The 13,050-nt window shown below is 35.5% G+C and overlaps 1 protein-coding gene across 5 annotated transcripts in view; it reads right to left on the reverse strand.

Moving 5' to 3' along the window:
* The window catches only part of Fstl5 (follistatin like 5), a 624,701-nt gene that overhangs the window by 570,210 nt on the left and 41,441 nt on the right, over window positions 1-13,050 (reverse strand). The gene's annotated exons all lie outside the window — the stretch shown is intronic.

The following is a 13,050-nucleotide window of genomic DNA, read 5'->3' on the forward strand; positions in this document are numbered from 1 at the left end:
TCTGTACCCATGTTTCTGTAAGGGAGTTCTCAACTATGCTCCCTCCCCCATACAAAAAAAAAAAATCCAATACACTCATTGGTTCCCGAAGCTAGGCTTGAGTGGAATTTTAACTGTGTGTCATTAGTATACTGTTTTTGTATGCATAGGTATTTGTTCATGTCTCTAAAGAAGAAGAGACCAAACAACCCTTAATACCACTCCCAAGTAATTCCTCACTCTTATTTTTCTTAATTTTATTTAATCTTTTGTTCACACTCCAGATTTTATCCCCCTACCAGTCCACCCTCTGACTGTTCCCCATACCATACCTCCTCCGTACCCCCTGTCTCCATGAGGATGCCCCTCTACACTCCCTCCCCCACCAGATCTTTAAACTCCCTGGGGCCTCAAGTCTCTTAAGGGTTATATGTCAATTTCCCTTTATTTGATAGCATTTACAGGTAATTATATATCACTGTTATAATCCTTGAAAAACAATAATCATTTCTAGTAGATCATGTGTCTGCCTTCTCCAACCTTCACACAGACAGAAAAAAGAAATCAGTTAATTTTGTTTTACATTTTATAATTTTAGGATTATACTACCTGACACCTAGTACGTATTCAACAAATTAAATTTGTAAAAGACTCTCTTCTTGCATTCCAAAAATAAGGAAAATTGGAGTATCTTTTCTGTCTGACAAGGTGAAATCCACCTACTATTTGTACTGCTGCTACAAGTTACAGAATAGCAGGGGGAAACTATATATTTTCTTTTCCATTAATCTCTTTGCTCTCATTTCAATGAATTCTATAATGAATAATTGAAGTGTCCACACAAAATGTATTTGTAAATACAATTTTTGTAAACTATTTATAAACACTTCATTCTTTTAGATACACAGTTTAATCATTCTTTCAGGAGTAAATATTTGTTTATGAGACACTGAATAGAATTTTCTGAATATAAGAGAAAAGAGATGATTGAGAAGAGATCAACTGTGGTAGAGAAATAGTTACCACAATACTTATGCTGTACTTAACCAAGTGGGTGATGGAGAAGAATGCAAAAGCTGTGTCCCAAGGGACTAATCTAGGTGAAGGTAGATGTTGGCTAAAGGATCCCATTAACATTACCCTCCTCTATCCTCTCCCAGTCTTTCCAATGGCATTCCTTCACTCTGTTCTTTGTATGTATTTCTACACATGTACACACACAAACACATACACAATGGATTAAATTAAATTCATTGTGTATAGTGTACCAAACACCATTTACATTTAGTATGTAAAATTCTCCACACTTAGGGTTAAAGTAGCATTCTCCTATAATGATGATCTGTGTCAAAGGACAAGAAATAAAAAATGCTTCTTTACATTTCACCGGAAGCCCATTATCAGTAAGTCAGCATGTACATTTCCAGTCAAGCACAGTCCTGTGTTAAAACAGCCCAGTCCATCACAGACAACATTCATGATAGCTGCCCCACAAGGTAATAATAAAACTGGAAAACCACTATGTCCAGCTCTGCTACAGAAGTCTTGCTATACTACACAACATTGGTCTGTTCTTGTGGCAATAATATATAATGCTATATAAACAGCTACTGTGTTGCCAATCATAATAAGATTGGGAAAGTTGATCTGAGCATCCTAATTGATAATGCCTATAAATGACAGTATTACTGGCATATACTTAATATACATACATTTACCATTACTTTAGAAAATATATTGTACAGCGGCACAGTGTACTTGTATTTTAAACATACTACTTTTAATCTAAACATTTCCATATAGAAGTATATTTTGATCATATTATTTTCTCTCACCTAACTCTTATTTCTAGATCTTTCTTTCTCACCCCATTTCATGTTCCTTATTTCTCTTAAAAAAATAAAATCAAAACAACAGAAACTTAAAGATGCCATCCATTTTGTGATTGCCAACCTCTGCAAAGCATGAGACTTAAAAGGTTCTTAATGTTTGTTTATCACCCACTCACTGACTCACCCAAATAGCTTCTAGTTTTCCAGTATCAATTCGTGTTGAGTGTCTCATAAAACTGGGCTGCTTTTTCAATATTTTGTGTATCTTTTAGTTATACTTTTCCATATTCAGATACTTTTAAATATACAAATATTTACCCTTGTGTTATAATTGTCTACCATGTTCAGTACTGTAACCTACTATATAAGCTTGCAGCTCATGAAAAAGAGGCAACAACCTATAACAGCTGTGTATACCTCCTTACTATAGAATCTAGGTTTTTAAGGAACTGATCTAAAAGACATTATCCCAAGTAAAACATGATTCAATTATATATAAACTTCATCAGTAATTGGTATATGACTGTACAATCTATTTTTCATATTCCATCTATAGCTTTCATAAAACTTATTATGATTATTTGTATTGATGAAAACATGATTATCAATCTAAATTTTGGTGAAGTGTTATGATTCACTTGATCAAAAGTTAGATAGCTTGAGTTCTTTAACTCAACACCATAGACAGGGATACACAGACTTACTATTAAAAGTCAAATTGCTTCTTTCTTGGGAGAACTACAGTATTGACTAACAGATAAATTTTGATCATATCACTGTAGACTGAACCATGAGAAGACAAAGGAAAGCTTGTTTACTTGCTTGTTTACTTGTTTGTTTGTGTAGAGTTATTTTGTGTACAATGAATATTTCCCATAAGATATGAATGCATATTATCAGGTACTTCATGCTTCTGCCAACATAGTAAGTGCTGTTCCAGCAAGGGTTTTCCAGTATGATGAATTGTACCACTGCTATATAAGCTAAAATAAACCTTTCTTGTTAAGTTGCATTGGTGAGACATTTTGTGACACCAATGAGGAAAGTTAACTAGTACAAAAGAAGGAGGGGAAGAAAGAGGAATATGAAAAGAAACTAGAAGATGGAGGAGGAGGGAGGGCAAGAAGAGGAGAGAAAAGGAGAGAAGAGGAGAGGGGATGGAAGGAGAGGGGAAAGGAGGAGAGGGGAAGGGAGGAGAGGGGAAGGAAGAAGACTGGAAGGGAGGAGAAGAGAAAACCATGAATTGGAGTCATTTCTGTGATAGGCCTGACCCTAGTCCATGGGTTCTAGTTTGCAGAAGTAATGTAGAAAAGTTTAGAGCCATAGGTTGGAATGCTTCTAGGCAGCTGTAAACAGAGCTTAACAGGATTGGGTACAGTAAAATTTCCTCACAATATTTTAGAAAGAACAAGTACATGGATGAGAACATGGATTCAGGCCATCTGTGTTTTGTTTTGGCAAAGAATCTGGGTGCAGACTGCTTGTACCTTGAAATTCTCAGTGATTTTTGGACACAGTGTGAGCAGATGCCTCCTGTTCCTTATGCTATATAATAGCTGTGGCTATTGCCATGCCTCCCGCCAAGATAGGCTATATACTCTCAAACCATGAGTCACAATAAACTCTTTCCTTAAGGTTTCTTTTTTCCTTTTTTGAGCTGTTTTGTCACAGCAACCAAAAGAATAATTAGTACATCATCTTAATGGGAACTCAGAAAGTAATTAGGATCATTTCATTGCACTTTAGGATAAAATTACATCCTCCAAACTTAATTCATCCCCACAGAGAGCATTAGAAATTGTAAATCGGCAGAAATCAATTCTACAATTGAATGCTTTCCTGTAGTAACTTCAGACAACCTGTTAAACTTATCATTTAATTGGCAATTGTTTGCCTGCACATTGGGAACATTGAAAAGCATGTTAAAAACATACCAGTCAAGATCATATGATACCATGATAGCCCTGTGGCATTCTGTAACTTCTTCACTTATGCAGAAGCGTAAAATATCATTCTTAACTGATAGAAAATGCATAAATTTCTAAAACCTTCAGCCTCTATAGATTTAATAAAATTATATTTTTCAGTATTGAGGAACCTGATATTCCAAATACTCAGAAGGTAGAGGCTGGAAGATTGCCCCAATAAGACTAGGTCAGTATAGTCAACATAGGTAGTCCTAGGCCAGCCAGAGTTACACAGGAAGCATTTATATGTGTCTCTAGTGGAAATGCTTGAGTCCACTGCCTCAATTCCACTGCTTCAATTTGAGGACCTAGCCCAAGAGTAGTACACAAGTGTCAGCTGGTAGCAGACAACTGAACACTACTCAGCCTCCCACTGTACAGTGTTACTAAAGAAGCTTTTAATGTTCTCAGTGCCTGGTAAGATCCCTCATCCCCAGTCTTTGAACTGACCCAGAAGCTTGACCAACCAGACACATGCATCCTATAGGACCACACTGACACCTCCCTCCTTAAGAAGTCACTGAACTTTGAAATCACCTCAGCCTACACACCAACCCACAGACAGTTATCAAAATCAGTTTTAAACACATTTTCCTCAATAGAAAACTAGTCAAGTTTGGGTAACACCAAAATAAGAACAACAACAAAAAAAATCCCACATGAAAAATATAGCTTATAAATTCATGTCAGAAACACAACCAACAAGCAAACTCAAAGTTGTTCAGGTTCCATCACAAAAATTTAAGTAATATGAGACATAAAGACAAGGAGTCATCCTCATTATCATGGGTTTTAAAGAAATGTTCTGAAAGGAATAAGAACCTAGAGGAATCTCAAAACACAATTTGAAAGAGCAATCCTAAAGAAATTCAAGGAGTTCAAGGAGTTCAAAGAAGGTATCAATTAACACCCAAATAAACTCAGAATAAGCTTCTTATTGAAGCCCAGACATACAAATAGAAGGCTACTTGAAATAATGAAGACAATTTAGGACATGAAAATTCAATAAAGAGAAACACTGAAAGATTCAGAAAAAAAATTATGTCAAAATGGGTTAGAAAGCCTTATGAACAGAATAGACCAATATGAATATAAATGACAAAATATCAAGACTGGAAAACAGGGTAGAAGATTCACTTCAGTAATAAAAATGGATATTTTTTCAAAATATAGCTTATAAATATAATATTCAGGAACCTGAAAAAAATATCAGACATACAAATAGATGGCATAGAAAGAAAATAATTCTAGGACAAAGACTTACAATATTTCTTAGGATAAAAGTGTTGCCTTTATCAGAGGAGTTTCTGATAACAGCAGGTAGTGGTTAATTCAAAAACCCATAATTTGACAACTTTCTCAGAATAAGCAATGGTGGCATGCTGTCCCAAATGGGAAACTATAATTTCCCTGAGCTAAGTCTTAGAGAACATTATGGAAGAGGGGGCAGAAAGAATGAAAGATCCAGAAGCTAGGAAGCAGGGTTATGAAACGTCATATTCTGGAAATGATACAGGCATTACTAAAGTGAACTCAATACAACTGTGCTCAGGGAATACAGCAAAAGACTAGGAGAAAGGACTATAGTGCTAGTGATGGGAAGACATACAACACAAAGTTGTGTTTGAGAAATGGCATGGCCAACTTCTCATGAACTTTATGCAGCCATCCTTATCTGCACAAAACTTGCACAAGATTTGCCCCATTGATGCTTCACCACGGAAAAGCAAAGAGTCTATTATAAATGTCATTTACTTCAGCGCTATAGCCACAGATACACTGCCCTTCTTCCACTGAATAACTCTTCACAGAAGCTCAGGGAAGCAACTCTAGTTAAACTCAGTGGGTTAAACACAAAAAGATGACATGAAAGTAAGAGATGGACTTGTTGAGAGAAATGTTGTCAGAGGGAAGGGGGTAGAATGAAGAGGCCATATACAGGGCTCCTATTGCCACCATGATGAACCATTATTCATGCATATTCACTTGTGTGAAAGTTTTTCCTTCTGCAAATGTGACTCTCTTCTCCTAATTCAATAAAAATTTGTTGTTCCAAACCTCTCTCCTGCCTGAGAAAAGACAAGTCTTCTAGGCAAGAGAGTAAAAGCCAAGGGGAAATGAGGAAAGGGGCTAATATTTAAAATGTAAATAAATGAAATATCTAATAAAAAAAGAGAGAGAAAAGAAAAACCCTAGCAATTAATCGTTTACTTAATACCCCACTGTTTTATAATAAGGTGCTAAATGCCAGAGACTGGAGTTTCTGGGCCCAGAGGAACTCAGACAGCCAGGCCAGCAAGGACTGCAAAGTAACTTGAACTTAAGACAGAAAAACTTTTTAATATTTAAAGGCAACACTAAATATCTCACAAGACCAAGTCTTGTCCCCACCAACACTCTTACCACCCAACTACCTTCAAGAGAGAACCAGAATGAAAAGCTGCCTGTGCAGGCCTTTGGCATCTGAAGGAGAGCGAAAACAAAAAAATGAATTTTCAGGTAGGTTTAATTCAAATACAAGATTAAATGGTTCTAGAAGTTAAAGAAATTTAAGATAGCAAAATTGATATTTTTGGAAAAATGATAAATGAAAATTTATTACAATAAAATTATTAGGAACCAAAACCCATGTCAATAGTTGCTGTGCTGTGTACTAATTGGTTTGCTTTTCTTTTGTAGTTAAATGAAAAATTAACTCTAAGTCAGAATTTTTTTATTTCTTTGAACTAGAGCATGGAGTATATGTCCATGAAATATATTGGTATAAATAAATGAGCGGTGACTAGTCATGAATTTCAGGTCCATTAAAAGGCTTATTCTAGGAATTTCATAAATTCATTCTTTTTAATAGCTGAGTAATGCTCCATTGTGTAAATGTACCACATTTTCTGTATCCATTCCTCTATTGAGGGGCATCTGGGTTCTTTCCACCTTCTGGATATTATAAATAAGGCTGCTATGAACATAGTGGAGCATATTTCTTTCTTACTAGTTGGAACATCTTCTGGATATATGCCCAGGAGAGGTATTGCGGGATCCTCCGGAAGTACCATGTCCAATTTTCTGAGAAACCACCAGACTGATTTCCAGAGTGGTTGTACAAGCTTGCAATCCCACCAACAATGGAGGAGTGTTCCTCTTTCTCCACATCCTCACCAGTATCTGCTGTCACCTGAATTTTTGATCTTAGCCATTCTGACTGGTGTGAGATGGAATCTGGACCTGGAGGGCATTATCCTGAGTGAGGTAACCCAATCACAAAAGAACTCAAATGATATATACTCACTGATAAGTGGATATTAGCCCAGAAACTTAGAATACCCAAGATATAAGTTACAATTTGCAAAACACATGAAACTCAAGAAGAACGAAGACCAAAGTGTGGACACTTTGCCCCTTCTTAGAATTGGGAACAAAACACCAATGGAAGGAGTTACAGAGACAAAGTTTGGAGCTGAGACAAAAGGATGGACCATCTAGAGACTGCCATATCCAGGGATCCATCCCATAATCAGCCTCCAAATGCTGACATCATTGCATACATTAGCAAGATTGTGCTGATAGGACCCTGATATAGCAGTCTCTAGTGAGACTACGCTGGGGCCTAGCAAACACATAAGTGGATGCTCACAGTCAGCTATTGGATGGATCACAGAGCCCGCAATGGAGGAGAAAATACCCAAGGAACTAAAGGAATCTGCAACCCTATAGGTGGAACAACATTATGAACTAACCAGTACCCCGGAGCTCTTGACTCTAGCTGCATATGTATCAAAAGATGGCCTAGTTGGCCATCACTGGAAAGAGAGGCCCATTGGACTTGCAAACTTTATATGTCCCAGTACAGGGGAACGCCAGGGCCAAAAAGTGGGAGTGGATGAGTAGGGGCTGGGGGGTGGGGAGGTTATGGGGGACTTTTGGGATAGCATTGGAAATGTAAATGAGGAAAATACCCAATAAAAAAAAAAGAAAAAAAAAGAGACAGAGGAATATAACCCAAATACAGCACAAAGCAAGGATTTGGTGGATCCCAGTTGTGAGTACAGGGATGTCCATTATCTACAGATTACAGGTCTGAAATCTGTTATAGTTAAGAGAAAGCATTTTAAATGAAAGCAAAAGTAGGAGAACCCATTACAATGGTGAATGTATGCAAAGGACACAAAACATAGCTGAGTCACTTAGCCTCACTTGCAACCGAAACGGGCCAAAAATTATTCTTAAATACTGATGCCCCTGTTTGGTTTTGTCCTTCCAACTTTCTAAACTTACATCAGATGCATTCCTTCAATTTCAAAACCCATATCATAAATAATAATTTTTAATAAACAAATCCTGTGTGGCCATCATAAAAAAAAAGGGGGGCTTATTCTACCTCATTTCATTGAAACACTACATTGAGTTGACCACAAAACCAGCCTAGAGATGAGCAGCCACTCTCATATGTCTCTTTCTTTTATGTCTTGCAAGCTGGGCTTCTGTGGAAGTTTCCTATAAAGGCCTTCCTACCCAGGGCAAACACATTTTCTTCTTTGGTGCACTTAAAACTAGAAAGAACCAGAAAAGCACTCCTTGTACTTATTAGGCAAGTTATTATAAACTTCCCATATTTTTACCCACTTTAATTTTGTACTGATATGCTGAACTATATGTGGAACTGCAATTTAGTACTTATCTAAAAAAATGCTTGATCATACTTTAAAGAATCCAGTTTATAAAAAGAAATGGATTCACCCATTAGGCAGTGGAGTCCCGTCAAATGGATATGAGATTCTCTACAATCTTACCTGCTTCGCACATTCAGATTAACAAATATTATTGAAAGCAGAAGTGACTTAGAAAACTAAAAATCTCTGTTCCTGTGACAAACAAGAAGAAGCAAATAGGGGGAATAGACCATATATATCCTACTAGATATGTCAATGATACTGCACAGTATTTAAATTTTTAAAAAATTGTGGATATTTTGATATTATTTTAAGTATATAAGTAGCATACAGACAAGAAGTTTAAAAGAGATCATATGCCCAAGTTCTACAAGGTATTTATTCTTCAAGGGGGTATGACCCAAGTTAAATCCAATCAAGTTTCGTTTAGACTTCTATCATTGTATTTTTTATACATACGTAATGCTTCATAAAAGATCCTATGCAAAAGGGAAATGCAATTCTTATTAAAGGATACCTCAGAAGGGAGGTTTTCTTTTATACTAGGTGTAGAACTATGTAAATACAACACAGGACATGCAATGCTGATATCAGAATGGCAGCATCTTTGGGACAGTGTCCAAAAGGGTGGGAATTGGCGTTTGAGATGACAAATCATTTCTTAGTTCTTAATTCCATCTTATTACTCATGGTATAACTGTACAGATATTTTTTGTAGTTTGCTGAGCTGAAAAAATTATCAAGTATTCAGTATACATTTTACTCAGTAGGTGAAAGTGAGAGTGGGAAAACATAAGTATTGAGTAAACAATCAATAATGGCCATTATTTTAATTCTACTTTTTGAAACAGGACTTTTTATTTCAGTGACTCCTTCATCATTAAGTTGAGCCAACTTGTCCAAATTCTAATTGATTATACCTTTCAATAGACAGCTTTGTAAGAATCTAAAGGAGATGCTACATCTTGTTTAAAATACACATTGCTATTTCAGAGACAGATCGCATGCATAGTGAGTGCATAGTTATTTCAGTTTTCACTAAGCAAAAAAAAAAAAACAAAACAAAACAAAAACAAAAACAAAACATTTTTGCTGAACTCTGGTAATACTTTTCTTCAAAGGTATGTGCACAAATACAATTTATGAAAATGTCACTTTATTAAGAGCATGGGATGTGGTGAATGTTTGTTTCTCAAAACAATCTTCAACAAATTTTTTTCAGGGCCAGAGAAATGTTACAGCAGGAACTAACGTTGACAACCTAATTTTGGTTCCTAGGACACAGAAGGACAAAGAAGAGAATTGACTGTACTGTGTTGTCCTCTGACCTCCACATGTGCTTCATCGCACATGCACCATAAATACACCATTAACACACATAAATGAGAATAGATAGATAGATAGATAGATAGATAGATAGATAGATAATAGATATAGGGATATGTTGATACAGAGAGAGATACATAGATAAAAAATAGATACAAAGATAAATACATAGATAAATGATAGATGCATAGATAGATGATAGATATGTAGCTAAAGTACTTCATATCATTAAAATAAAATGAAATAATGAATTAAAAAAAGATCAAAATTTGAACACAATGCCAGATGGCAAGTAACACGAAACCTCACTTCCACATAGGAGTGAAGGAACAATTGATAAAGCAAAAGAATCATCGTGTGAGTCAGGTGTTTCTATTGGGTCCAGCTGTTCTAATCTTGTGCACTGTTAAAAATGCACCAATGTTATTAACTTGAACACACACAGTAAAAGAAACAAACCAAATCTCAAAATGACTACTGTGGGCATTGCTTAAAAGCTGTACAATTCATATATATATATATATACAAACCATGCAAACCCCAAAGCTTCGATCAGGCTTATTTTATAACCCAAATCCCTTATATAACTGTGTGTCTTCTCCACTGTAGCTTTTAACAAATTGAAAGAACAAAGCACTAACTTCACAGAATCAGACAGAACAAATTTAAATTTTGTCATTGTTTTTGCTATACTGAAAGCTAGACATAGATGATTAATAGATAATGATAATAGAAAGATAATAGATAGATAGATGATAGATAGATGAACAGATTAGATTACTTAATAGACTATAAACAGATGAGTGAGTGCACTTATGGTTACTTTATGTAAATATTCACATATGTAAATATCTGTTGATACACAACAATACATATTTTTGCTGTCATGTAAAATTGACTAAGTTTCGCGTATAGCTATATGTGGTTCAAAGTATAGTTTAAATTTTGAACTTAACTAAATTAACAAAAAACTTTTAAGTATATATAAGCTTGCTATATATTCAAATGTCATATTATATATAGTAATGCCTTAATTTTAAGTAGTTTTATACAAAACAACAGACAATGGCTCATTAATTCCTTCTCAAAAGAGGTCCCCAGGCTTTGCTTCGCTTTCTACCATAAGTGGATCATTAAAATATAGTATATTTAGCATCAAATGAAATGAATTCTACTGACAGAGCATTAAATTTCTTGCTTTGTACACTCAAGGAATGGATCTGTTCTCCAGAAATGAAATTAACTCTATGTTTACTTGTAAAATGATTTTTCAGTGCACAACCTTCAAAATAAGCTTTATTGAACTTGCTATATACCTTATTAAATCAACTGTTACTTGTTTCATCTACACAATAAACAAACTTGGTTATTTAAAAATTGACTAAATTTTAAATAAGTGTTTTACATTCAGTTATATGATTTAAAATGACTGTGTAAAGCACATGTCGAAACATGTTCAAGACAAAGAGGTACATCCAATAGAACTTGGCCTTGGACATCACGTGACTTACATGTGATGATATAAAGCAGAAACTTTTCTGATTATGTAAGAAATTTATTGTATTCTATTATACTTTCACAAAAGTTTGACATTAAACCATTTCTTTCTACTGTAGATAACCTGAAGATATTTCTTTTAATATATGTTCCAATTCAGGACAAATGTTCACAATAATCAGGAGCAAACTGTTGAGTGCAGAAAGAACAGAAGGGCAAAATTCAAGAGATCAGACCCTAAGCAGCTTGTGTAGAACTCACCTTACTGGCCTCACCTCACTGATTTAGCACCAGCCTATACATGCTTTGAGATCTCACTTCATTTGACCTATCCTCCTGTTAGCTTTAATCATGTTCTATACTCGTGGTTCGCATGTGCATATCATGCCTCCTCTAGTAGCCCTCTTTGGCATATTCCTCTATTCATCTCTGATTTTTAAAATGAAGAGTAGAATCTCATGTAAAACTGTTAAGTGCACCGTGTAGTCAGAGCATTTTCCAATATTTTCCCTCGCGTTTTATTATTAAGAGAAAAATTAAGAGAAATGAGGGAGAAGCAGTGAGAAAGTCCTTGTTTCCTTGCAGAATACATCCAAAGCAGATTATCATCATCAAAATTAGAACTACTCAGTCACACAGTCTCTGCTACATATTTTTTTCCGCTACACCGTGGTTATACCTCATTGAACATCTCACACGTACTCTGGCTAAAAGAGTTATTACCCTACCTTAATGTATCTTAGCTGCATGCAGATGTACTTGATACAGTATGAAAAATGATGTTTTAAGAGTTTTAAAATAATATATTATATGACCTTGAAAAATCTTGCCCTGATTAAAGAAATGAACGAAACTATTACAGCCTTTCTCTTCTGGATCCACTGTTCTCAAGCATGATGAACACTTCAGATGTAAATTAAGAAGGGATACAGCTCTTAGAACTGACTTTGGTTGAAATCCCAAGGGCACTATGTTACATATTTGATTTGCTATTAAGGAATAGGTGCAGTTTTGTCAATGTCAGATTTCAAATTCAGTCTGTATAACAGCAAGGCCTCTTATAACGTGTGTTCCTTAAGTCTAGGACAGTGTTTATTACCAAAGAGAAAAAATTGTCAAGAGTTTTACAGTGAAGCACCGCACAGGGAACCACTTAATTTTCTCTCTACTTAAAGCTAAATGTCATGGGGGAAATGGCCTAATCATGGGCTTTAGATGACGTTCAGGGGCATTTTGGTTTATTCTCTTGAAACTAGAGATTATCAGAAGGGAGTTGACAGTTAGTGGAGGTCATTACCATCCACTGTTCTGCCCAGAAGATTGCTAACATATAAGTCTTTAATATATATAAGAGGCAAAGTGAAAATATAATTATGAATCTCCACAGTGAGATGCCCTACCTCCTTTGTGACTTAAAAGAGACAGGAAAGAGGAGAAGAAATAATCCCTGAGATAAACCAGGGTAGTCATCAGATACTCTGAGTACATTCGTACCCTGAACAAAGCAGGCAAGAGTAGCTGAAATTTTCAAAAATAAAACCCAAAACATCACCACCAACCTCTAGAGCTGTTGTCCTCATGCCATGTGTGTGTGTCCTGAACACCAGCCAATGGTAAAGAACAAATTACAACCACTACCACAGCAAAAAGTGAATTGGTCTTCAACAAATCTCCATCTATATTTCATACTACTTTCTCAATTTGATATTAAATCACATAGAAAATTATGTCAATTTTTGAAAAAATAAAGAAACAGGATAAAGAGACAAGTCAGCCACTAGG

Source organism: Mus caroli, unplaced genomic scaffold, assembly GCF_978045245.1.
Source record: "Mus caroli unplaced genomic scaffold, Mus_caroli_1 scaffold_3, whole genome shotgun sequence".
Lineage (NCBI taxonomy): Eukaryota > Metazoa > Chordata > Mammalia > Rodentia > Muridae > Mus > Mus caroli.